Raw genomic sequence first — 25673 nt, forward strand, 5'->3', positions numbered from 1 at the left:
TGACAGGCTACAGAATACAATTAATCATTGAATCTGCCATGAAAAATGAAGACAAAAATTAAAGTGTAAAAATTATGCTGATGCCACAATTTCCTTTCCACAACTTATTATTTGAGGTTCAACAATAATAATGAATAAACTACTTACATTGCCCCAAATGGTTTTTCTTCACTTGCCTCTATACTTCCACACAATCCTTTTCAATTCACTTCATCTTTTTATCAATGTTATCTTAGATTTCTTTAAGATTCAAAAAAGATATATCCTATGCAAAGTCTTTCCTGATTTTCCTTGTGGTCAGCGTTCTTTTCCTCCTCAAATTATATTGTACTTAATAAGTTTTTTACATGTTTCTTCTCCTAGAAGAATATAACTACATTGAAGGCCCATGTCTATTTTTCATTTTTTAGTCTTTACATCTTTGGTACCTGACACAATTTCTTGTATAGAGTAAGATCTTAATGTTTTCATTTTTGATTGAAATGAAAAGAAAAAAAATACAATTTAAATGACCAGCAGCAGCTTTACTATCTTCATGCATGCATAAAATGACCTTAAGGTATTTTAATACCAAAAGTCACTTTTCAGAGATGATTTATGTTCACTCACTGAGTCAATTAAAATTTACACAAATTTTAAGGATATAAGATATTTACAAAGCTGTTTGTGCAAATAATTTTCATGAAATCATGTTTGAATCTAATATAACATCAACATAGTGAAAATTATAAATACAGAAGCTATTATCAGAGCTCAATTTTTAATAGCTCTTTGGAAAGTTAGTAAAGAAGATATAACTATATATAGATATAGATAGAGACAGAGACACAGACAGACACACAGAGACAGACAGAGAAAGACAGAGAAAGAAAGAGAGAGAGAGAAGAAGGGAGAAAGGGAGAGAAAGAAAAAGGAAAAGAGAAACAAAGAAAGAGAAAGATATAGATAAAGAGACAGAAAGATGTGAAATAAAAGGATTTGTATATTAGAAGAAAGGGGATAAATCTAAGGATGACAAGTGAAGCCATTTCACAGCAATGCATTCACAGGAGACAGTAAGCAGCACCTCTCATTCTCATGAAAAGAAAAAACGAATACAGAAACCTGAAGGGTTTGACTGTTTTTCTTACAAATTCAAGAGAATTGTTGCTTTTGATGTTGCAACTGACACTGGAATTTTTAGTAAGCCCTAATCAATCATATCTCTTGAAAGCAGCTATTACAATATAATATGAAAGTGTTACTGTGTGACATGAACTTTCCTAAAACCAGCCCTGACAGCAGCTATCTCTAAGGGCACCCATTTTCTTTCTCTTTGCATGAGAGCAAAGTGGTAGAATTTAAATGTTTCAAAGTTCACAAAAAGGAGTGGTAGTAGTGGTATTTTTCACCATATAGTTTGATCTGAATGATTGGGATGTGTATTTTGTAAATAATATTTGCCAACTAGATTGATACATGTAAAACAAATATTTTCTTTTAAAGGCTATCAGGGAAAAGGTGAAAATGTATTTGAAGATGGAAAAAAGAATTGCAAAATGGTTCTTACTTTCATGAATTTTATACATGGTTTATTCTTCACTATGCAGTAAAAATAGGCTAAACTTAGTTTAACAGAAAGCGTTTACCAGAGGTAGCAGGTATAGAAGAAAAAACACTGCATGAGGAGTATAAAGAAAAATATTCTAGTTTCCAGCTCTAACATATTAGTTAATTTTGGCTACAGATTACAAGCTTTCTCAGTATCCATACTATAAATATAATAAGACTTGTGCTACCTCCCTCAAAAGGCAAGGGAGAAATGAGAATCTTAAAAGCTTAATCTAAATATAAACTGTTATTCCTTACATTACCTCAGTTATTTGGGGGAATAAAAATGAAAACCTTTTTTAAAATTTCTGTGGTGTGTGTGTGTGCACATGTTACAGAGATCACCCATCTATCTGCCCTAATATCCATTTCCTGACAGCAAAGATGAGATCTAATTTTTTTTTTGGTCTTTTTCTCATTCTTTACATAACAACATGTATGTGTGAATATTTTCTTTCCTTTTTTTGTACCAGGAATTTAATCACTATTTGATGATTTTAAATCAAGGGAGAAATTTATATATAATTATCAAGACCTTATATTAATAATCACACCAGAAGAACACAATGAAATTAGGCTTAAATTACAGTATTGTTTGATACTTGCTGGTGCTTTTGATTTGTTTTATTTTAAAAGTTCTTCAATCAAATCAATTAAATGTAATGAATTTGGAAAAAATGCATAATCTCCTATCTCTTCTTGCAGTGGAGGGTTAAATCAGAAATTGTGGCCCTACATTGTAATATTGTTTTTTTTTTTTTAAATGGAACTGGATTTGAATTTTGCCAATCTTTCTTCTTACATTATAATGCTCAGTTTAGCTAATAACAACTTACTATAACATTTCAAGTTAGAAAATATTAACTTACATAAATTATAAAAAGTAAATTTTATAATTGAGATAAGTTAATTTACAATATGATTAATTATTCTTTCCTGTAATGAATATTTCTTAACATTTTTTACTTTGACAGACATGGAATTATTTTAGCAAACTTAAGGTAAAAATCAAAGAGGTGAAGAAATAGCAATAACAAAAATATTACAGTGGAATTTCATTTTATTGCTGAAAAGATTGTAAAAAACACTTTGCATATATCTCATTTAATCTCCATTATAACCCTCATTGGTAAATATCATAGCCCCATTTACTGATAAATTGGGACTGAGAGAACAAACCAAAATCACTGGCAAATATCAAACAATACCTTAATTTAAACCAAATTTTATTATATACTCTTGGTATGATTACTAAGCTGGAAAGGCTCTTAGAAGCTAGCAAATCCAAGGTCCTAATTCTAGAGATGATGAAACTAAGGCCTAAAGAAGTTAAATATTTTGTTCAAACAACAGATATAGGATTTGAACTCAGATTGGCTCTGAGTCTGATTCTATCCTTTATATTTTATCATTTCCCTTATATTTCATTAAAACATTAAAACAACAACTTATTTATCAATAATGAAATTTCTGACATTAATTTGTTCATTCTAAATAATCTATAAATTATCTAAGATTATCTCTACCTACAAAGTGAATTGATGAAAGGAATCACAAACACCTTTAGATACTCTACCCAGATACTTTAAACAATATACTTTTCTGAATTATTTGGATGGTAGTCTTAAATTATTATTGTTTTTCAGTGTAGACAGAGAATCATGACCAATTGTGCTCTTAATACTTATTGTATAGTGTATATGAAAACATTTGAGAGAATTAATAAGTGGGACAGTTTTTTTTTTCATTTTTCTTATTGTGTATCACATTGCCACCTATTTTTCATTTTTTTTCAATACTTCAAAACACTTTTGATTTTACTGGTGTAAATACATGCCACACTGGAACAGACCACAACCCCTTCCATGCCTTATATTTATAGAGAAATTTAAGGTTTACAAAATATTTCATGTGCCTTATTTTGTTTGATCAGTATAATGATTTTAGGAGCTAAGTTTAAAGTTACTAAGTGTAAAGTGCCATTTTTCAGGTGAAGACACCAAAGTACAAGTTAAGTGACTTATATATAGTCCCACACACTAAATGTCAGAAGTGGGATTTGAATACAGTTTCCTTGCTTCCCAAGTCAAGTGCTGTTTTGTTGTTGTTTTGTTTTGTTTTGCAAAATTGCCTCCTTAAGGATAAGACCATTTTATTTTCATGTTTTTTCCAGTTTCCAATATCTAAAATAATTCCATACACATAAGGGAATATTATGGCATAACATTTAGAGTCACATTCTGACTCTGTTCTGCTACTTAATAATTTTTTGACCTTAGGGGAATCATTTAATTACTCTTGGACTTAGTTTCCTTATCTATAAAATGAAAGAATTGGACTCCATGAATTCTTAGGCATGTTTAAGCTCTAAATTGATGATTCAATAGTTATGAACCTTGTAGTAAATGTACTTACTACCTTGAAAAGATTTGTATCCAAAATACTTAATGCCCAACAGCCAGCCTTCTAAATGATAAGCATCTTTCAGCTTACTTAGGCTATATGCAGGACGATAGACTAATTTTGCCATTGTTCTATGAATAAAACCTCTATAACTTTTTTCTTTTAAATATATGTATTAGTATATTTTTTTGCATCAATTTAATTTCTAAACTTATTTGTCACCCTAGAATGCCATCTTTGACAAAAAAAAAGGAAAAAATATTTTTAGCAAAAATAACCAACATATTAGCTATCTAAACATATATATAACACCCCCAAACCATCATCTCCTCACCTTCAGAGGAAGAGAAAAAGAGAGAGCGAGCAAGAAAGAAATAGAGAGAGAGAGAGAGAGAGAGAGAGAGAGAGAGATCCATTTTTTCTTCTCTATAACTAAGAATGGTCATCATTATTGCATAACATTAACTTGGAATCTTATGGGAGAAGAGCAGGTGCTCTATTTATATTATTGTAGTCATTTTGTATTTATATTTCTATTTGCTTCACTTTGGAGCAGTTCATATATTTCCCTCTCTGAATTTTCCTAATTTTCATATCAACCATTCCTAAAAAAATTAGTGATTTTACTTTACATTCACATACTACAATTGGTTTAAGCATTTTGCAATTTTTAGAGAAATATTAACATTTGTTTTCTGCAAGTACAACCTTTGAAAAACTAAGATTATCTCCACACCAAGATGAAGCAATGGTATCCCATTTTATTATAAGTAAATAAATAAAGTTTTATTAAATTTTAGTGCACATCATGCCTCTTACTTTTTTACTATCAAATTATACAGTATTCATACTTTTCATAATATAATTTGGAAATATTCTTGTTTCTGCAATAATGCATTTTGAGGTATGCTTTAATTTTCCCTATGTATTGGTACTGACTGACATGCTAATTTTCTTCATTAAAAACTACAGTTTTATTGAGAGTTTTGCCTGAGTGACTCCCTTCTTTGAAAAAGTCTAGGAAATGCTACTTTGTTCAGCATACTACGTCTCAATGTGTAATAATAGTACTATAATTGCATTTCTCTAAATGGAAAATCATTTATTCATTCAATAAATCATCATTATTATTTTCGTTTCATCTTCTCTTGCCTGTCAGTGTTTTCTTCATCATATAAAGTAAGTAGCTACAGTAAATAAATGTCATATAAATTGTTTTAAATGCAGAAAAAAATTAAAATGAGTTTTTAATCCAAGGAATTTTAAATGCAAGTCCCCAGTGAAATTTCAAGAGAGAAGAAATACCATAAGACAGGTAAAACCAGGGGGAGTTTCTATATCACTCTGAATGAAAAACCAAGAGTTCTGGAAGTCAAATAGACATGCAGATGCAAAAGAGGTTACCTCTCTTTTCAGAAGCATCCTCCTGGGAAATGCCTCTTCTAGCAGTGTTTGTGGAATGGTGCCTGAACAAAGCTAATTGTTCTGCCCTAGTCTGATCCCCTGGGAAGCCTACTGTGAAGGTAATACTATAGTCAATATTTCTAGGACATTATTTAATATACAACCATACATGATAATATAGAAAAAATGGAAATTTAAAGGAATATGGCAAGGTTTTGCTAATCCAGATTCTGAACACAATATTTTAGCTTTGATTGATTTGGAACATATGTGGAACATAACTTCTTTTAAAAGAAAATATTACAAATGTAATAGTATTCAAGGATATAGGTTTGTTGGGATTTCCTCTCTTTTTTTATCTCCTTTACTTAACTTGGTTAGTTCTTATGCAGTTAAAACTAAAAAGTTTTCCTAGAGTAGAAACTTGCATATTACCTTGGATCTGTGGCCTCAGAAAAAGTAGAGAAGCAGTGAGGGGTAACCCTCAAATATATAGATGATAGTTCTAAAAGTGTTGGGGAAATTTGAGTCTTCTCACAAGGATTTAGTAATAGATCTGGGTATTAATTTGAGCAACATTTACTAAGATAATATCACATGAAATAAGACAGTCTCATTTTACTAATTTTTATCTAGAATTTCTCCTTTCTTATTTCTCATTTGGTTTTGTAAAAAAAAGAATGCAGAATTTTGCTTTTTATTTCCTTATTTTCAAGAGGAAAAAGTTTTGGCATATGCTCAAGCCTTGATTATTCATAGTAATATGGAAAGTTAAAACTTTAGATAACAAAAAGTACATCAAAAGTGATTTATACATTGCTTTGTAACAAGGTGATTGTGCTTACATTTGCCTGAGAGTGGGTTTCTGATGTTCTGGGAATTTGTTAATTTTATAACAATAAAAATATGCTGTGTAGACCTGACATGGGATTCTGAGGACTTAATCCTTTTCCAATCTTCCTTTTTTCCTCAATTCCTTTTTGCACCTCTCTTCATACAAGCTATAAAGTATCTGACCTTTCAAACTGATTCAAATCAGTTATCCAAGCAGAACTGCCCACTTTCAAAGTTTTCTTACAAAAGGATCAGGGCTTAATTATAGGTTTTTATTATATTATCTCAGTTGCCACTCAATCTTCAAGAGCAAATAGAAGATATATTGAGATATCCACCACCACAACAAAAATAAGTAAGCAGAGTAGATGCTGATGTGAAAGTAATATTTGCCTTAACTAAATTAGAATTCAGATAATGATCCACAGGTTTTTAAGAGTTATGATGATGCATTTTAAAAAGTAAGACTGCTGAAAAGATTTAATTTTTTTAATATTATGCCAGGATAATCATTTTTGGAAGAAAAAAAATGAATGCTGCATATTGGGCTACTTGCCATCTAAGGGAGGTGATGAGAGAAAGAAGGGAAAAATTTGGAACAGAAGGCTTTGCAAAGGTCAATATTGAAAAATTACCTATGCATATTGTTTGTAAATTAAAATCTCTAATAAAATAAAAAAAGAAGTATATCTATAAAAATGAATGTTAAAATATCATTCCAAACAAATACTTAATACTGGTTTGATAAGAACTCTGAACAATGATTCTGAAAGTACTTGGCATAACTTATCTCTGAATGGAAGGTAAGTAATTAAAATTATAGTTTGTATGATGTGGTCCAATGATACTATTTGGGACAGTCTTTCTTATAGTTTCTCATTGATTATGTAACAGATTTCTTTATGCTATCCAAATCTGATAGTTGAACAAAAAATCAAGAAATGTCATACTATATTGAATGTAAAGTCCTACTATTCTAAATGAGAATCACAGATGGTCAACATGAATGAAAAAACATCTTACAGTTATAAAAGAAATGTATTTTCTCCAAATTATTGTTCTCCAAACTATGAAACACTATCTTATAAATACTATCTTATTTCATAAACATGGAAAGGGGAAGGAATACTATATTTCATTTCTATAACTATATTCATTTCTTCCTGAGCCTCCCCATCCTCATTCACAAGAAAAATCTGCAGACTACCAGTTAATTATTTTATAGGTTAGGAAAACTAAATTTAGGATTTCCCCCCCAAATCAAAATCTCTTTAGTCTTTATATAAACATTATGATTTAACTTTACTCAACATTTTTTTTTTACATCAAGCAAAGTTGAATAGTAGTAATTAGAATCAGAAACCATGGGAGATGGGAACTGGACCTGTAATTTCATGTATATCAGGATCTCTTGAATGAGTAAACTACTTCTCCCAATGCAGATCAGCAACTATCTTACAACATGCTTTTACAATTTTTCCTGGAGAACTGAAATGTTGAAGGACTTACCCAGGGTTGTAATGCCAGAATGTTTCCGATCTGGAATTTACACCTAGACCTTGTGAGCCTCCAGGTAGATTCTCTAGTCATTGTCATGCTTTCTCTAGAAATCAGGAAGAGTTTAGTTTAAATTCTGTCTCAGATATTTAGAAGGAATGCATCCCTCAACAAATCACTTAACCTTCTGTCTATCTCAGGTTCTACATCTATAAAATGGGGATAATAACAGCACCCACCTCATAGAGTTGTTCCAAATAGTAAAGATATCTAAAGAGGCACATAAATGTTGCCACCTATTTTATTATTGACTATTGTTTCTGTGTGTAATATAATCTTATTTTGCTTCTCACTCTTGGGTTCTTAAGATGAATGACTAGACTTTTAATTTGTTCTCTAGTAAAATCAATAATTACTCAAAAAATTAGTCACTTCTAGATCCATAGATATCTATTTATCCCTCATATATATATATACATATTTGTATATATATATTAGGAACAAATAAAATTCGAATGGATTTTTCCTATCTGAACAAAAAATCCTTACAATCAAGACAGCACAATATACTGAGGCTCCTACAGTCAAACTCAAACCCAGCTCATAATAATTAGCCCAATATGTTATAAATTTAATGCTCTTCCTGCTCTAGTAAGAAAAACCACAAAAGGAAGGAGGAGGAAAAAGATCTGAGCTCTGCTGAGATTTCTGTTTAAATTCTTCTCTGTAGCAGTTTATGTGTGTTCCTTCTAATGACTCAATATAAATTCCAAGATGACCATTGTTCAATCAGACAAGCCTTCTTCTTGGAACAACAGTAAGCACAGAAAATGATTAATAATAAATGAGTAGGAGGGTATTTCCATTTCTGGTTTTTTTTTTTTTCTTTACTACTTCTTCATTATGAACTACACCTCTCTTGCGTATGTCAGAGTTTTCAGGAAAGACCAAGTTTATCATAACATAAAACTTGGCTCAATTTATTGTAACCTGGAACTCCAAGAAGACACAGAAAAGACAATTGCTAGTGTCATCTGTTTCATTTCACATCTGCTACTCTGTCTGATTATAAATAAGATGCCCTCCCAGGATAAACACATCATTTTTAAACTCACTACCTTGCCACTAACAAAAGCCCTGATTGAGATTGCTTCCTTCAGAGTATTAAACTCCTCCTAATGCCTTCCTTTATAGATGGCAGAAATTAGATTCTCAGTTCATTCTACTTTCATCTGCTACTCTATTTGGTTTTATTTTCATGGAATATATTCCTCCCCACCTCAGACATCCTTGGAGTTCTCTCAGACAGGCTTTTCTGACTCCTTTTTCTTGTTATCTTCCCTGTTAGATTGTAAGCTCCTCTTACAAGGGCAAGAACTGTCTTTCTTTTTATTAATTATGTCACCAGAATTTAGCAAAGTACTTGGAAAATCATTGGCAGTTAATAAATGTTGATTGAATTGGATTAAAGTGAATGAAATTGCCAGTGCAAGGTGGCCACATTTATTAGTTTATCATGGTCCTGCATTGACTTGCTTGCCAATGTATTCCTAGTCTTTCTTCAGTACCTCTGGAATATACATTATTTTTTCAGGCTCCTGTGATATAGCTTTGTTATATTCAATGAAAATCTTAATAGTATATGTTTTTATTTCAGAAGCCTACTTAATGCATCCCTTGTGTATGCCTGCATTTCCAATTGAAATCTGTGCTGTTTAGAACTATATCAGTAACCATAAAATGCAAGGACCCTTTTTTAATTTTGAGCATTAACTGATTCACTTATTTATAAAACTAAATGGATGCTAGTTCGCCTCTTTACCCCTACTCTTTAAAGTTGGTCCCAGCAGATTTTCAAGTTTAAATGACAATATAATGAACTGGGTTCTCCAAACATTTAAATTCTATCCTAAGGACAAATTAGGCACCTTTAGGCCCTGGATTAACTATTTAGAGAAATTGCTTAAACCATTATATTACTTTGGCTGCTGGATTACGCCAGTATTCTAAAATTAAGATGGCATTCAGAAATAGGGCTCAGAAATAAAGATTAGTGTATATATTCTTTAGTTTTGCATTGAGCATAATTTCAAGTTGCAAAAGGCATCTTAATTTCCTTTTTGCCTTTTTTCTCTCTCTCTCCCTCTCTCTGGCTCCTTTTTTCTCTTGTCTTTTTTTTCTTTTTCTTTCTTTATGCTTTTTTCGTCTTTTCATTTTTTAAAATTTTTTTCTCCCTCCTTCCCTTCCTTCCTTCCTTTTTTTTTAACTTTCTTTGTTCCTTTCTTTCTTCCTTTTTACTTTCTTTCTTTCTTCTTCCCTTTCTTCCTTCCTTTCTTTCTTTCTTTGAATGTGCTTCATGATGAGTTGAAATAAAAAAAAAAGAGAAAGGACCTTAAGGGATTATTTTGCAGATGCATGCAACTTTCAGGCCTGTTAACTTTCCTACACTGTTCATAATGGAGTTTTTGGAATACTGCCTCTGTGGTTTATAGGGATTTTCTTATTAATGAAGGATAACAAGGACTGGTTTCCATTAAGAACATTTTTTTTAATCTGTCAACACTTTTAAAATATTGCTACCTCAGTAATTTGGTTATCTGCTTTTGGATAATTGGCTGATTCTAAAAACTGAATGGACTTTATTCATGCCTCATCCATGTACCATAATAAACTAGATCACTGAAGCACTAGTCCATATTGAAAAATCTTGGAATAAGTTGGCATGGGAAAACATTTTCCAATATGGGAAGGGGCAGGGGGTTTGGTAGGAGATAAACAGTTTTATAATATACTCTACAATTTGCCAGGTACTTTGATAAGTGGCTTACAAATATTACCTCATTTGATCCTCAAAATAATCCTACAAATTACATATTAATATTATCCCCATTTTACAGCTGAAGAAGTAGAGCAAAACAGAAGTTAAATGATGTGTCTAGAATCACAGAGTCAGTATAGGTCAGAGGCAAGATTTGAACCCATCTTCCTTATCTACTAGCAGCTTTATCTACTACATTAAAAGCCAGTCATTTCCAAATCTATACATTTTCTCTTAGCTATAATTCATATTATGAGTCTTAATTATAATTTTTTCAGCCTTCTTACTTCTTGTTTTACTTCCTTAGAATATAATGTTGTAGCTAAAATTATCTTCTCTGCCAAATGCCCTAAACACACCTCCCTTCATAGTAAGCCCACATCAGTTTAAACAGTGCTAGTAGGTTATTCTTCAGTTTCAAAGTTTTCATTGGTCATCACTTAACCAAATACCCTCTTTTTCTTTCTATTATCTTGTTCATAATTTTTATAATGCTGTAGCAGATTTAGTCCTTCCTCTTGGCATAGAGACGTTAATTTCAATATTATATCAGAATCAACATCATATTCCTTTTATATTAAATATACTTTCCACCTTGGTCTAATAGTTTCTTGTTATCAATGTAAGACAGTGAAAAGTTTTAGTGTCAGATAACCTGGGTTAAAGGACCAAGGGCAGGTGATTTCTTCATCTATAAAACAAGGGATTTTGATTAGATCATCTCTCTAAACCTGTTATTATTCAAAGAGTTCGTAATATGGTCACCAATCCCTTCCCTGAATCACTGGGCCTCAGATAACACTTCCTGAACTTAACCTGTTCACATCCTTCTTTTATGTATTTCTGATATATCAACTTGTAAAGCACAATTATTATGCCATAATGTTGAAAATGTTATTTCCAAAAAATAATAATGGAGTGCATTGTCAAAATTAAATCCTATAGTAGATTTTAGTTTTTAGAGATTTCATCAAAAGTTGTCATGTAACATTCTTCTATATACATTATATAAACAATACATCAAAGCAAAAATATCAAAGGTTTGATTTTTTTATCAAGAAAATGAGATGATTAAGACAAGATGGTCTCTGGTATTCCTCTAGCTCTGATTTTATTTCTTTTTTCAGATATACCTGTTGTGTTATTTTAAGGAGACAAGCATAACTGTGTATATGGACTGGATATGGTCACATACTTGGGAATGCATTCACATTGATCCTTTCATTTTCCCCTCAAGGAAATGTTCCCCAAAGTATATCTAGTTTTGCCCACTGATGATAATTATCTATACATTGATACCTGTATCACACATCTCTTAGAAAAAAATTCTTTTGAGAGCAAATATTATATCCCATAGAGTTAGAAAATAAATTCCTGCATATTAATGTTTCATTTACCACAGAGAACAAATTGGTTATAGGTTTCTACATTCAGTAAAATTCACTGAAACTAAAATATAGAAACTAATATATACTTCAGAATGATTTCTTTTTAAGATGAACTTTTTTACTTATAACACATATGTAAATACAGGTTCTAAGTTTAAAATAATAATTATTATTACATAAATAAAATTATTAAAATGAAGATTTCTTCCATCACCACTTTATTTTCTTACTGGGATGAAAATAAATATGTAAGGATTTCTTTTATATAATAAATATATATCATAAATGTTTTAAACTATACAAAATAAGCATCATTTAAAATGCACTGAGGCAATTCACTGCTAACTAAGCATAGAATTATTTCATAAAATAACGAATTGACCAATTTACATTTTTTATTTGTAAATCTCCATTTTTAAACTATGGTTATACTGACAACCTATGATTCACACAGGGCACCATTTAACCAAACATTTTGTGTGAAATGCAAACATTATTTAAGCAATATGTTTAAAGTTAAGCCATATGGATTTTTCATTTATTAATATTACTAGAACTTTAGTTTCAGTTTAGTTCTTACTCCTTAGTAAGCAGAAGTTAGTTCTGCTCCTATGTCAACTTATTTAAGTATGAAGAGAATGAAAAACTTGGGTTGAGAGCTGCTATATTTATAGAGATTGTCAACTTTTATTTCATAGGATTATCATGACCTGAGAAAGAAAATACTAGAGATTCCATTTTATTGATTAGAAAATGAGACTAAAGTACCTTGCATTTATTTTGTAAATGTTGTAGTTGTAATTGTTTTGTATATACTTATATGACTTGCACCATGAATAAATTAGAAGATTAAGGAATAGTCTACCTGTCGTGTCTTTGGTGAAGAGGAGAATTCATGACCACATAAGTGATAAAGAACATTATAAACTATAAACTAAATGATTTTAGTTATGTTAAAATAAAAAAAGGTTTTTTTTTTAATAAGTAAAACAAATGCAATTAAGAAAAGAAAGAAAGCACAAAGATGGGAAACAATCTTTATAGCAAGTGTTGCAAAAAAAGGCCTTTCTCAGTTATATAAAGAACTGAGTCATATTTATAAAAGTACAAGCCACTTCCAATTGATAAATGGCGAAAGGATTATGAATAACCAGTTTTCAAATGAAGAAATCAGAGCTATCTATAGGCATATGAAGAAGTGCTCTAAATCACTTTTGATTAGAGAAATGAAAATTAAAACTACTTTAAAGTAGCACTTTACACCTATCAGATTGGCTAATATGTCAGAAAAGGAAAATTGTTAAGGACCATGTCTAAGTGAAGAGGCAGGTCAATTCTCCAAGAGACTCCACAGCTGTGAAAAACTTGAAGGAGTTGCAAAGCCGCTTTTACTAACACAAATATTCATTGTGGATTGGGAATGAAATAAATTGGAGGCAAGAGGGAAGAGGAGAGAGGTCAGAGAATAACATATTTCCTTATATCATTATCATCCTCTCATATGAAGGGATCCATTCTGTTGGTCTGAGTTGGATTCCCAGCAGCCACTAGTAGGTGGTTCCCATAACATCCAGCAGCCACTAGAAGGTTACTCCTGTAAAAAGAAAATGATAAATATTGGAGAGGTTTTGGAAAAATTAGTACATTAATATATTGTTGATGGAGTTGTGAACTGATCTTCTGGAGAGAAATTTAGAATTATACACAAAAGGCAACCAAACTATGAATCTAGCAATACTATTATGTCTGTATTCCAAAGTAATCATAAAAAAAGCAAGAGAACCCACCTGTGCAAAATTATTTTATAGCACCCTTTTTCATGGTGGCAAACTATTAGAAATTGAAGGGATGTCCATTATCAATTGAGGAATAGCTAACCAAGCTGTGGTATATGAAAGTAATAGAATAGTATTCTGCAGTAATAAATGATGAAAAGACAGATTTCAGAAAAACCTAGACAGTCATCTATAAAACTGATGCAAAATAAAATGAGAACCAGGAAAAGATTGTACATAGGATCAACAACATTGCATGATGACAAAGTATGAATGAAACAGCTCTTCTCAGAAACACAATGATGCAAGACAAGTACAAGTTATACAAGAAGGAAAATGTTATATACATCCAGATTAATAATTGATGGACTCTGAATATAGATCAAATCATATTTTTTTTCATTTATTTTATTATTTTCATGTTTTTTTTTTTGATCCATTTTTTCTTTTACAATTTAGATTAATATGGAAATGTTTTACATAACAGCAGATACATAACCCATATCAAATTTCCTACCATTTTCATAATAGGAGAGAGGAGGGAGAAAGAAAAACTTGAAATTCAAAATCTTTTAAAAATGAATGTTAGATTTTATGCAAGGAAGATAAACTAGAAGCATTCCCAATAAGATCAGGGGTGAAAGAAGGATGCCCTCTCTCACTGCTACTATTCAATATCATACTACAAATGTTAATTTTAGAAGTAAGAAAAGAAAAAGAAATTGAAGGAATTAGAGTAGGTAATGTGGAAACAAAATTATTATTCTTTAATAAAGTGGCATAAATCATCAGCATTTTCACATATTACCAACAAAATCCAACAGCAAGAGATAGACATTTAAAATAATTGTAGAGAGTATAAAATACTGGGTGTCTATCTGCCAAGACAAACCCAGGAACTACATTAACACAATTACAAACACATTTCACACAAATAAAGTTAGATATAAACAATTAGAAAAATATCAAATGTTTATAAATAGATCAAGTTAATATAATAAAAATCACAATCCTACCTAAATTGATCTACTTATTCAGTGACATACTAGTCAAACTGCCAAGATATCACTTTATAGAACTAGATAAAAATAATAATAAAATTCATCTGAAAGAACAAAAGATCAAGAATTTTAAGGAAATTAATGAAAAAAAAAAATGCAAAGGAAGGTGGCCTAGCTATACCAGACCTAAAACTATATTATAAAGCAGCAGTCATCAAAACCACTGGGTACTAATTAAGAAATAGAATAGTGGATCAGTGAAATAGGTTAGGTTCACAAGATACAATTATCAATGACTATAGTAATCTAGTCTTTGAAAAACCCTCAAACTCTATCTTCTTGGATAAGAACTTACAATTTGACAAAATATGTGGAGAAAACTGGAAAATAGTATGACAAAAACTAGGCATTGTTCAATACCTAAAACTCTGTATCAAGATAAGATTAAAATGAATTTATGATTTAGACATAAAGGATGATACTATAAGAAAATTAGGAGAACAAGGGATAGTCTACCTCTCAGATTTGTGAAGAAACGAAGAATTAATGGCCAAAGAAGAAATAGAGAACATTATGAAATGCAAACTATAAATTTTTGATTACATTAAATCAAAAAGGTTTTGTACAGATAAAACCAATGCAGCCAAAATTAGAAGGGAAGCAGAAAATTGGGAGGGAGGAGGAGGGGATTTCACATACAGTGTTTCTGGTAAAGGCCTCATTTCTAAAATATATGGGGAATTGACTCAAACATAAAAAATACAAGCCATTTCTCAATTGATAAAAGTCCAAGTGATATGAAAAGATAATTTTCAGATGAAGAAATGAAAATAATTTCTAGTTACATGAAAAAATGCTCTAAATCACTATTGACTAAAGAAATATAAAATAAGACAACTCTAAAGTATCACTTCAAACTTTTCAAATTGGCTAAAATGACAGGAAAAGCTAAAAATGAATATTAGAGGGAATGTGGGAAAACTGGGACACTAATACATTGTTGGTGGAATTGTGAACTGATGCAACCATTCTGAAGAGCAATTTGGAACTATGCTAAGGACTATCAAAATGTGCATAACTCTTTGATCTAGCATGTTTCTACTGGGCCTGTATTCTAAAGATATCATAACATAGGGAAGAGACCTACATGTATAAAATGGTTGTAGTAGCCCTTTTTGTAGTAGCAAGGAACTGGAAACTGAGTGCATGCCCATAAGTAGGGAAGTGGCTGAATATGTTATGGTATGTTAATGTAATAGGATATTATTATTCTATAAGAAACATTGAGCAGGCTGATTTTCGAAAAGCCTGGGAAGACTTACATGAATTGATGCTAAGTGAAGTGAGTAGAAACAAGGTAACATAATCAATAAGATTATGTGATGATCATCTGTGATGGACTTGAATCTTTTCAACAATGAGATGATTCAAGCCATTCTCCAATTGATAAATGGTCAAAGGATATGAACAGACAATTCTCAGATGAAGAAATTGAAACTATTTCTAGCCATATGAAAAGATGCTCCAAGTCATTATTAATCAGAGAAATGCAAATTAAGACAATTCTGAGATACCATTACATACCTGTCAGACTGGCTAGAATGACAGGGAAAGATAATGCGGAATGTTGGAGGGGATGTAGGAAAACAGGGACACTAATACATTGTTGGTGGAGTTGTGAATACATCCAACCATTCTGGAGAGCAATTTGGAACTATGCTCAAAAAGTTATCAAACTGGGCATGCCCTTTGATCCAGCAGGGTTACTACTGGGCTTATATCCCAAAGAGATATTAAAGAACGGAAAAGGACCTGTATGTGCACGAATGTTTGTGGCAGCCCTCTTTGTAGTGGCCAGAAACTGGAAACTGAGTGGATGCCCATCAATTGGAGAATGACTAAATAAATTGTGGTATATGAATATTATGGAATATTATTGTTCGGTAAGAAATGACCAACAGAATGATTTCAGAAAGGCCTGGAGAGACTTACACAAACTGATGCTGAGTGAAACGAGCAGGGCTAGGAGATCATTATATACTTCAACAACAATACTATATGATGAACAATTCTGATGGACCTGGCCATCCTCAGCAATGAGATGAACCAAATCAGTTCCAATGGAACAGTAATGAACTGAAACAGCTACGCCCAGCAAAAGAACTCTGGGAGATGACTAAGAACCATTACATTAAATTCCCAATCCCTATATTTTTGCACATCTGCATTTTTGAGTTCCTTCGCAGGCTAATTGTACAATATTTCAGAGTCCAATTCTTTTTTGTACAGCAAAATAATGGTTTGGTCATGTATACTTATTGTGTATCTAATTTATATTTTAATATATTTAACATCTACTGGTCGTCCTGCCATCTGGGGGAGGGGGTGAAGGGAAGGAGGGGAAAAATTGGAACAAGAGGTTTGGCAATTGTCAATGCTGTAAAGTTACCCATACATATAACCTGTAAGCAAAAGGCTATTAAAATAAAAAATAAATAAAAATAAAAAACAATGAGATGATTCAAGGCAATTTCAATGACTTTGTGATGGAAAGAGAGATATTATGGAGGTTGAATGTGGATAATTGCATAGTATATTCACTTTTTGTTGTTGTTATTGTTTGTTATTGTTCTTATTATCATTTTCAATATGATTTTTCTTGTACAGCATAACAAATGGGGAAATATGTGGAAATATTTGGAAGAAATGCTTTTTAAAAAGACCAAAAAATATAAAAGAGAAAATATTAACTACAATAAAAACAGAAAAAATGCCTCATCTTCTAACGTGTAAAATTTTGAGTATACGGTCTGTTTCATTCCTTAACATCTAGGACAGTTAATGCATGTGTCTTGATTGATTGATTTGACTTCTATGGTCATATAATTGGTAATTATGTAAAATGAAATTTGAACCCAGGTATTTTTTGACTCCAAAGCCAAATCACTTTCAACAATTTAGTATTTTGTAAGTTACATCAATGGAAGAATTTTGAGGTAGAAAAACCAATGGCTTCTGAAGGAAAATTAGAATCTGCCTTATTTGTTAGAAAATCTAATTCTCAGGAGTGGTTAAAGGCAAAATTACACCAAGAAGCTACTAGTTAAACCACTGACCATTCAATTGCCACTGATGTAGCTTCCTATCCGTTGTTTCAAATACTTTTCAAATTGATACAGTGAGATGATTGATCATTCTTGTAAGCAATTGTCTCTATGTAGAAGAGCTCTATTTGCCAATGTATATAGTCATTCTGGAACACAATCTACTATATACAAAGAATACTCTAGATTCTCAAAATAATAATAAAGAAAACAAGGAAAAACATCATTGCCTTCCAGATGCTTACCTTATTGGCTGTGGAAGTGGAGTATTAAGGCATATTTTATGATATACCTAGATAACTATATAAAATATACATTATATATAAAGCACTAGAAAGTGAATATAGGAAGAACTCATAACAATTTTCTTTTTTTTTTCTTTTTTTTTTAGAAGTCATAACTATTAAGGTAAAGATGAGGAAAATCAAGAAATGGCCCCTATAGATGGTGTTATCTGAGTTGTTATGAAGCAAGCTTTAAGGAGAAAGAGAGAAAGAAAGAAAAAGAGATAGAGAGAAATAAGAGAGATACACAAATATGGATATATTTACATTTGCATGTATATATATATATATTGCACACACACACACACATATATATGTATACATATATGTATACACCACAATCCTTTTATTATCTCTTCCACTTACTGCCCCCCAAACCTCCATAATTGTATAATAAACACATACAACATATACAAATATAACAACCAAACAGGTATAGTCCAGGTAACACATTTACCATTTCCCAAAATGGAGGTCTTATTGTGGATTTTAAAACCACCTTACTTTTTTTTTTAACTGTAAAACTGCAGAAATATCTAGGGTAATACAATTTAATAAGCTTGGTGTGCATGTGTGTTTTTCCCTTAATTGCCAAAATACCATCGTTTTCAGGGAGATTTGTGCAATGGCTTTTATATGTCCCCTTTAAATTTGAGCCTTATATTAGGCTTGTTAATTGATTCAATAATTTTTGCAAGGCAATAATAGCCAATGAGAAGTTAAGTTGTCAATTGATTCTTAATTATAGTGATTTGGAGAAGTCTGGAAGACGACCCTGGGGGCACAAGGAATCACAGATTTTCTTTATTGCATGGCTGTGGTTTTGTTAATGTGGTTTGTGGTTCTTTTGTTAATTAGGAAGAATAGTTTGTCTAAACAACTGGTTTTGAGCACATAGTGTTTTTTTTTTTTCTTTCTAACTCTTAGGAATGAATTTATTGCTTTTGTTTTAAAAGATATAATTATATGTGCATGTCAAGTTCTTGCAATGCCAACCTGAAATTCCAGTAGCAGACAGGACAAAGCCTTCTTTGATCATGTAATAAGGTTTTAAAACAGCAAATAATGGCGTGTTGTCTTCTATTTGTTCTTATTACATGTTCTTATAGTTAACTAACATTAGCAAAGCTGGATGTTTTCTTTCTCTTCTTAGGTAGTTTAAAAGATTTTAAAAAAGCTTTTTCTAAAGAAAGCTTGTTTCTTAGTATACAGAACACCCTTTATAGTCAATCGATCTATCTATAAATGCATGAATAGACATATAACCTTATGATTCCCACTTCTTCCATACCTAATAACATTCATTCCCTGGCTGAGATCCTGACCTATTGGAGTAAATTAAGTTCAAAACATGTTTTCCTCAAAGGTAGTGAATAATAACAAATACTTTTCAATTCCTAGGGGGACATTTTCCAAAGGATGTATGAGTACGTTGTTGTGTAAATGCCTTGAAATTTAAATGGGATCAAAGCTATAATTATAAGGAAAGCAAAGGCAAATGCCAATGTGGGTCTGAGTGCTTTCTTCCCTTAAACTGCAAATTTAGCTCTTTTACATAAGCAGGTTTAATTTCAAAGATTTTCAAAGTGTAGGAACTAATTAATTAGTTAATAATGCATGAAGCCAGTAGCACATTATCAGTGCTATCTCCCAGATGGAAAACCAGAACAAGTGAAGAAACTTACATTTAATTTGGACCTTTTTAACGTGCAAACTTTGGTGTTTGCTTGCTGTCATGTTACATTTTTCCAAGTTCATTCTGCAATCTTCACATATTCTTGGACACAATAGGACCCTCAAATTCTAAGAGTAAGACACTATTTTAATAACTTATTAAATGGTCTTCATTTTACTGATAAAAGGGGGTGGGAAATCTTCCCTCTCCAACAGGGCAAACTGTTTTAGGAGCCACTTTGTGTCCATTTAGTAAATTATTCCTTTTAGTAGATGAAATGGAAGCCTAGTGATATAAGAGAGTTAATGTACCTCCAAAAAATTCCCAAATGATTGGATCTTCTCTGACTTCCAAGTTCAAATCTATCTTTTAAAAAACATTCTATAAAAGCTAAGTAATAGTAGTAATTTTCATCACCAAATATATTCTATGTTCCCATCTGTTCTGATGAGGTGTGATGCTGATTTGACAAGCAAAATTTGTTTAATGTTCTGAAATGGTATTGCTGTTCAGATGTTTCTTTTCTTTTTATGATCCCATCTTTGGGGAGGGGGTAGTGCTAAAATGTAAAATGTTTTACTTTTTTTTATTTCTCAAGTTTTAGGATAATTTCAAACTTTCCCAGACCTAAATCTTAATTCAAATTGACAAATCTTATTCTTCTGACTGAAGGCAACATAGTTTAGTGCAAAGAGCAAGGCTTTTAGAGTCAGGAGAGGCCTGAGTTGAATATAATCTCTGATATATAACTGATGGCTGACTATATGCAAGCTACTTTATCTTTAATCCTCAGTTTCCTCATTATGTACAACAAGATAAATAATAGCATATATCCATTGTGATTACTAGGAAGGACAAATCAGATAATGTTTATTAAATGCTTAGTCAAGTAGAATGTTCTTTATCATTGTGAGCTATTTGTACAATTCATGAAGTGCTAACTTGGAATATCCTACTTGACTAGAAAAGCTTCAAGCACATGTTTAGTGAAAACTGTCTCTCATCAGAGGATAGGCTCACTTAGATTAGGCTCATCTCTAAAAAATTTTAAATAGGAAGCTGACTTTTTGGCCATAGCAATTCACAACTCAACAAATGCACGGGGAAGATGTAATTGGAGTAGACACTAGCAGTGCCTGTAATTTTAAATCAAATGTAATTTTAAATCATATAATAAATTATATATAAATGAAAATACATAGTTTAAGTCTCAGTCACCACTATTGTGGTGGATCCTTGAAATGCTTTTATAGAATATTTCTGAATTGCTGTAGCATCTGCCATCTTTTTAAGCAGAGGGAAGGACTCATTTTCAAAAGTCAAGGGAATCTGGCAGCTAGGTGATGCAGTGGATAGAGCACCAGCTCTGAAATCAGTAGGACTTAAGTTCAGATTTGACCTGAGACACATTTTCTAGCTGTGTGACCCGAGGCAATTGCCTTAGCGCAAAGAAAAGAAAAGAAAAGAAAAGAAAAGAAAAGAAAAGAAAAGAAAAGAAAAGAAAAGAAAAGAAAAGAAAAGAAAAGAAAAGAAAAAAAGTCAAGGTATTCCTCCATGATCCCCATTGGAAAATGAAAAATACCCATATTTTTGCAATCTAGAAAGTGTTTGCCTCAAGAAAATCTTGAAAGGTACATAGCATAAAAATTATCATCTGCATCTTACAGATGAAGAAACAGGGGTACAGAGAGATTAAATCCCTTATCTAGAACTTTCAAACCCAGAGTTAAAAATTTCCTCCTCTTCAAAACAACCTGTGATTTTTTTTTATCTTAGAAAACTAAAAACAAATACTATCAAGAAAAGTTCTTTTTCTTCAAACTGAGTTTGTCTTTTTCCACATCATTTTGGTTTGTCATCTTGTAATGTCCTATTCTAAGGTGCTTACTTGTATCATAGTAGTAAGCATGAGTTCTCTAACAGTATAAAGGAATATGAAATTTCTGGTAAGTCCTTCCTAGGTAAAAATCCTTCAAATCTATGAAAAGCCATTAAATGTGGCTGTAAACTATGTTTATTACTCATGATGCTAATATCAAGAGAGGTACTTCCTTTCCACTATAGTCCAGAAATCATTCCTTTACCACCCCATCCCACTTCATAGTTTTTCATTGCCCTGTGTTGTTTAATATCCCTCACATAGATCCAAACTCTGTTCTTTAGGATGCCCATTCCGCTCCAGAACTTAGCTTTTCCACATATATTCAAGTGATGAAAACTGGATTTTCTAGAGAACATACTACCTTCTTCCTCCCCATGCAATTTCATCTGCCTTCAGAATGTCCACTGTCACTGTCCCCACTCCTCTCTACAAGCTAAACTTTCCTCTATAGGATGACTTCTGCTCCCTAATCTCTCCACTCAAGTACTAAAAAATGTATAGCTAAAACTCTGCATATGAAACCAGCCTAAATTGGGAAAATAAAAGGTTCTTGCTTATTGCCAGAAGACTACCAGATGATAAATTATATGAACCATATCAGCCAGTGAATGGCATCCCATGTATCGGAAGAAAAAAAACCCCTCTGGATAAAAGATAACGAATCTTTTGAAGGACTAAAACATTTGAAAACTAAAAGGAGCTATTTGCAATTCCTTCTACCCTATTATTTCCAATGCTTTTAACTACAATATCTCTCTGTCCCATCATGTATATATAGTGGGATTATTTTCTTTTTTTGAAAGAAGGAAAAAATGTACATGTAGCAGGAACTTTAATAAATAACTAAGAATATAAATACATCAAGTGAACTACTCCCTGCTCTCAAGGAACTTATATTCTTTGTTAAAAATTATTTTTAGTCCTGCCTTTTGATTTTGACATTGCATACCATTTTTCTGGATTTCTTCCCTCCCCTTCTTAGAATCCCATCTAATTTATAATGGAAAACAGAGAGTGACAACGACAAAAGAGTGAGAGACAAAAACAGAAATAAATTTAAAAAGAGAAGGAAAGGGGAAGAAGTGAGGGGAAGAAAAGAAAGGAAAATAAGTTTTTACATTTTCCTCTATACTCATTGTATTCATTGATTCTTATATCATAACAATATTTTACATTTATATTTTGCAATTCATTTAATTTATCCCCAATTGATATTTGATTCCAACTTGTTTTCTTTGTTAGCACAAGAAAGTTGCTATAAATATTTCCATATATATGGAGCATTTTTTCTTATCAACAATCTCTTTGGTGTATATGCCTAGCAATGAAATCTCTAGGTCAAACTTATGGGCACTTAACTGCTTTATTTGCATCATTTTAAATTGCTTCCCAAAATGGTTATAATAAAATTATAGCTCCAGGAAAAATCACATTAATGTACCTGTCTCTCTTCATCTGTACTTCCTGGTTTCCCTGGTTGTCTTCAAATCCTAATTAAAATAACATACTTTATTATAAACTTTTCTGATGTTCCTTGTTTCTCCTTATTGATAATTTACTAATTTGCATACTGAAACAAATTATTATTAAATAATTTTTAATATCGGTGAGCCACAGAATTTCTCCCTTTATAAAATTTTATTCTCTATTAGGTCAAGCCAGCATCTGAAAGACATTGCTGAAATTGTGATTGAATTAACTTTCTCCTCTATTTTATTCAGATCCCAACCAGTTGGAGAAGCCCAAAGTGTTCTATTCAGGATTGGATGGGGATAAATTCTTTGATTAGATTGTTCTGGGCTGGGGGTGATTTGGAAGTAAAAGATGAGATCAGAGGTTCAGAGTCTAGAATGGATCCATCTCTCATTATAATATTTATCCTCTCTCATTACTTGTTAATCAATCAGAGTCAATGGCCAGCCTCAGGAACACTCACTCTTCCAAAATCATATAAATTTTGAATGGGTCCATGAGGAATGGATCTTTGGTATTAAAGAGTATCTCTGACCTCTTTAATCAATTAGACAATTAATAAGATAATTAATTATCCATAAATTATTTTTCTTCAACTTTTCATAAATCACAGTGCATAGTTGATTTAGAGTTTTGATGAAAGCAGTTGAACCAAATCACAAGAGGTCACTGTTAAATTTCTAGGGTAAATATTTATACCTTGGAAGCAAATATTAAAAATCAGAGTTTGATTTGTTGCTTTTTGTTAACTGGACTTATGGACATAATGGTGAAAATATTAATGATACATATAAAAAATTTTAAATGTTTCATGTGTATATGTGTGTGTGTGTTTCTTTTTTCCTGAAGAGATGACTGTTATGTATTCACCAGCAAATCCATGGTTGATCTTTTATATTAACTACCTCATTAGATCATGAGCTCTTTGAGAGTAGAAACTGGTTTTTGCCTTTCTTTGTATCCCCAGAGCTTAGCGTATTGCTTATTGTAATGGGTACATAATAAATACTTACTGGATGACTCACAACCACCCCATCATTAACCATTATCATTTTGGGGGGTTATTTTTGACAATTTGTTAGGTACAAAGTAAAACCTCAGGGTTATTTTGATTTGCATTTCTCTTATTTTAGTGATTTAGAGCATCCTTTTTATGGTTATTAATGGTTTGAAATTATTTTCATAAACTATTCATATCCTTTAGCCACTTATCTCTTGAGGAATAGCTTTTGATCTTAAACTTCAGTGTGAATTAAATATACTTCCAGATATCATTGCAAAATTGACAAAAAAAAATTCTAGCATAGGGTTTGCTTTGCCTTTCTCTTTTTCTGCAACAAAATAAGCACAATTATTAAATCATTATTTTTTAGGGTTTGACCACAGTAAGGTTATGTCTGAAAGAATCAGACTGTGCAAGTAAATATATAGATACTGAATTCTTTGAAATCCTGCTTGATACATCACCAAATTCAAGCACAGAGGCAAATGAAACATATGTTCATCTCATTACTGCTGCAGCAGATCTAACCCAGGGGTTTAGAGAGCTTGAAGGCAACATGAAATAAAGATTCTCTGAGTTTATTAATCTGAACCTCCGTCTTTCCTTTACTCACTTTGCCTTAAGCCCTAGGTGGCTTTTCTTCTTATCATTGCTAAAGAGAAATATAAGAATGGCAACATGCATAAAACCTAGACAGCAGCCGAGAAAATCATAGGTGTGCCTCACAGTTCACTTCATCAGGAAACAAGGACTCTTGGGAAAAATAGATCATGTGTGTAAAGTAAACTCAAATTTCAGGTCAGTCTTTTGTTCTTCAATCTCAGTAACAACCCTTATTACACTGTTTTGTCACCCAATTCTATGAAAGGTTCTTAGGCATGAGAAGCTTCTGTAATTGAGACATTGATAGAGATTTGTGCTAGAGAGGTGCATATATGACAAATTGGAGGGTTTTTGCTTTCTTTATCAATCCACAAAACAATCAACAATTTATTAAGCTTTTATTCTGTGCAAGGTGCTACGATAGATGCTTTCAACATAGAGACAAAAATGAAAGTCTCTAACCTCAAGCTTACTTTGTATCAGAGAGATAATAACTATGTATGTGTGCATATATATGTATGTATGTAGCTATAGATATATATATATGTATATATACACATATTGTTATGCCACAGTTCTCTTTTATTATCCTGATTCAGTTTCCCTAATTATCCTGACCCAGTCCTGACTCAGTTTCTCTAATTGTTCTGCTTCAGTTAATAATTATCAGCTCAAAGCTCAGTCCTGCAAAACCTCCCCTCCCTCTTTATCAGAATATTTGATAAGGATAAAATATCTTATGTTTTGGAATATCAGAATGCTCTCCCCATCCCAAGCTATGGGAATGTCAGATACCGTCTCATCAAGATGCCTCTCCCCATCTCTGGAGTTCCTCCCCCCATTAGGTCATCCCATCTCTGAAGGCTCAGCCCATCCTGTTAGAGTCCTGTTCCTGTACTCAGCACCCTGACTCCACCTCCACCTCATTCTACCCCGAGT

The sequence above is a fragment of the Antechinus flavipes genome, chromosome 4, assembly GCF_016432865.1.
Source record: "Antechinus flavipes isolate AdamAnt ecotype Samford, QLD, Australia chromosome 4, AdamAnt_v2, whole genome shotgun sequence".
In the NCBI taxonomy this organism is placed as follows: domain Eukaryota; kingdom Metazoa; phylum Chordata; class Mammalia; order Dasyuromorphia; family Dasyuridae; genus Antechinus; species Antechinus flavipes.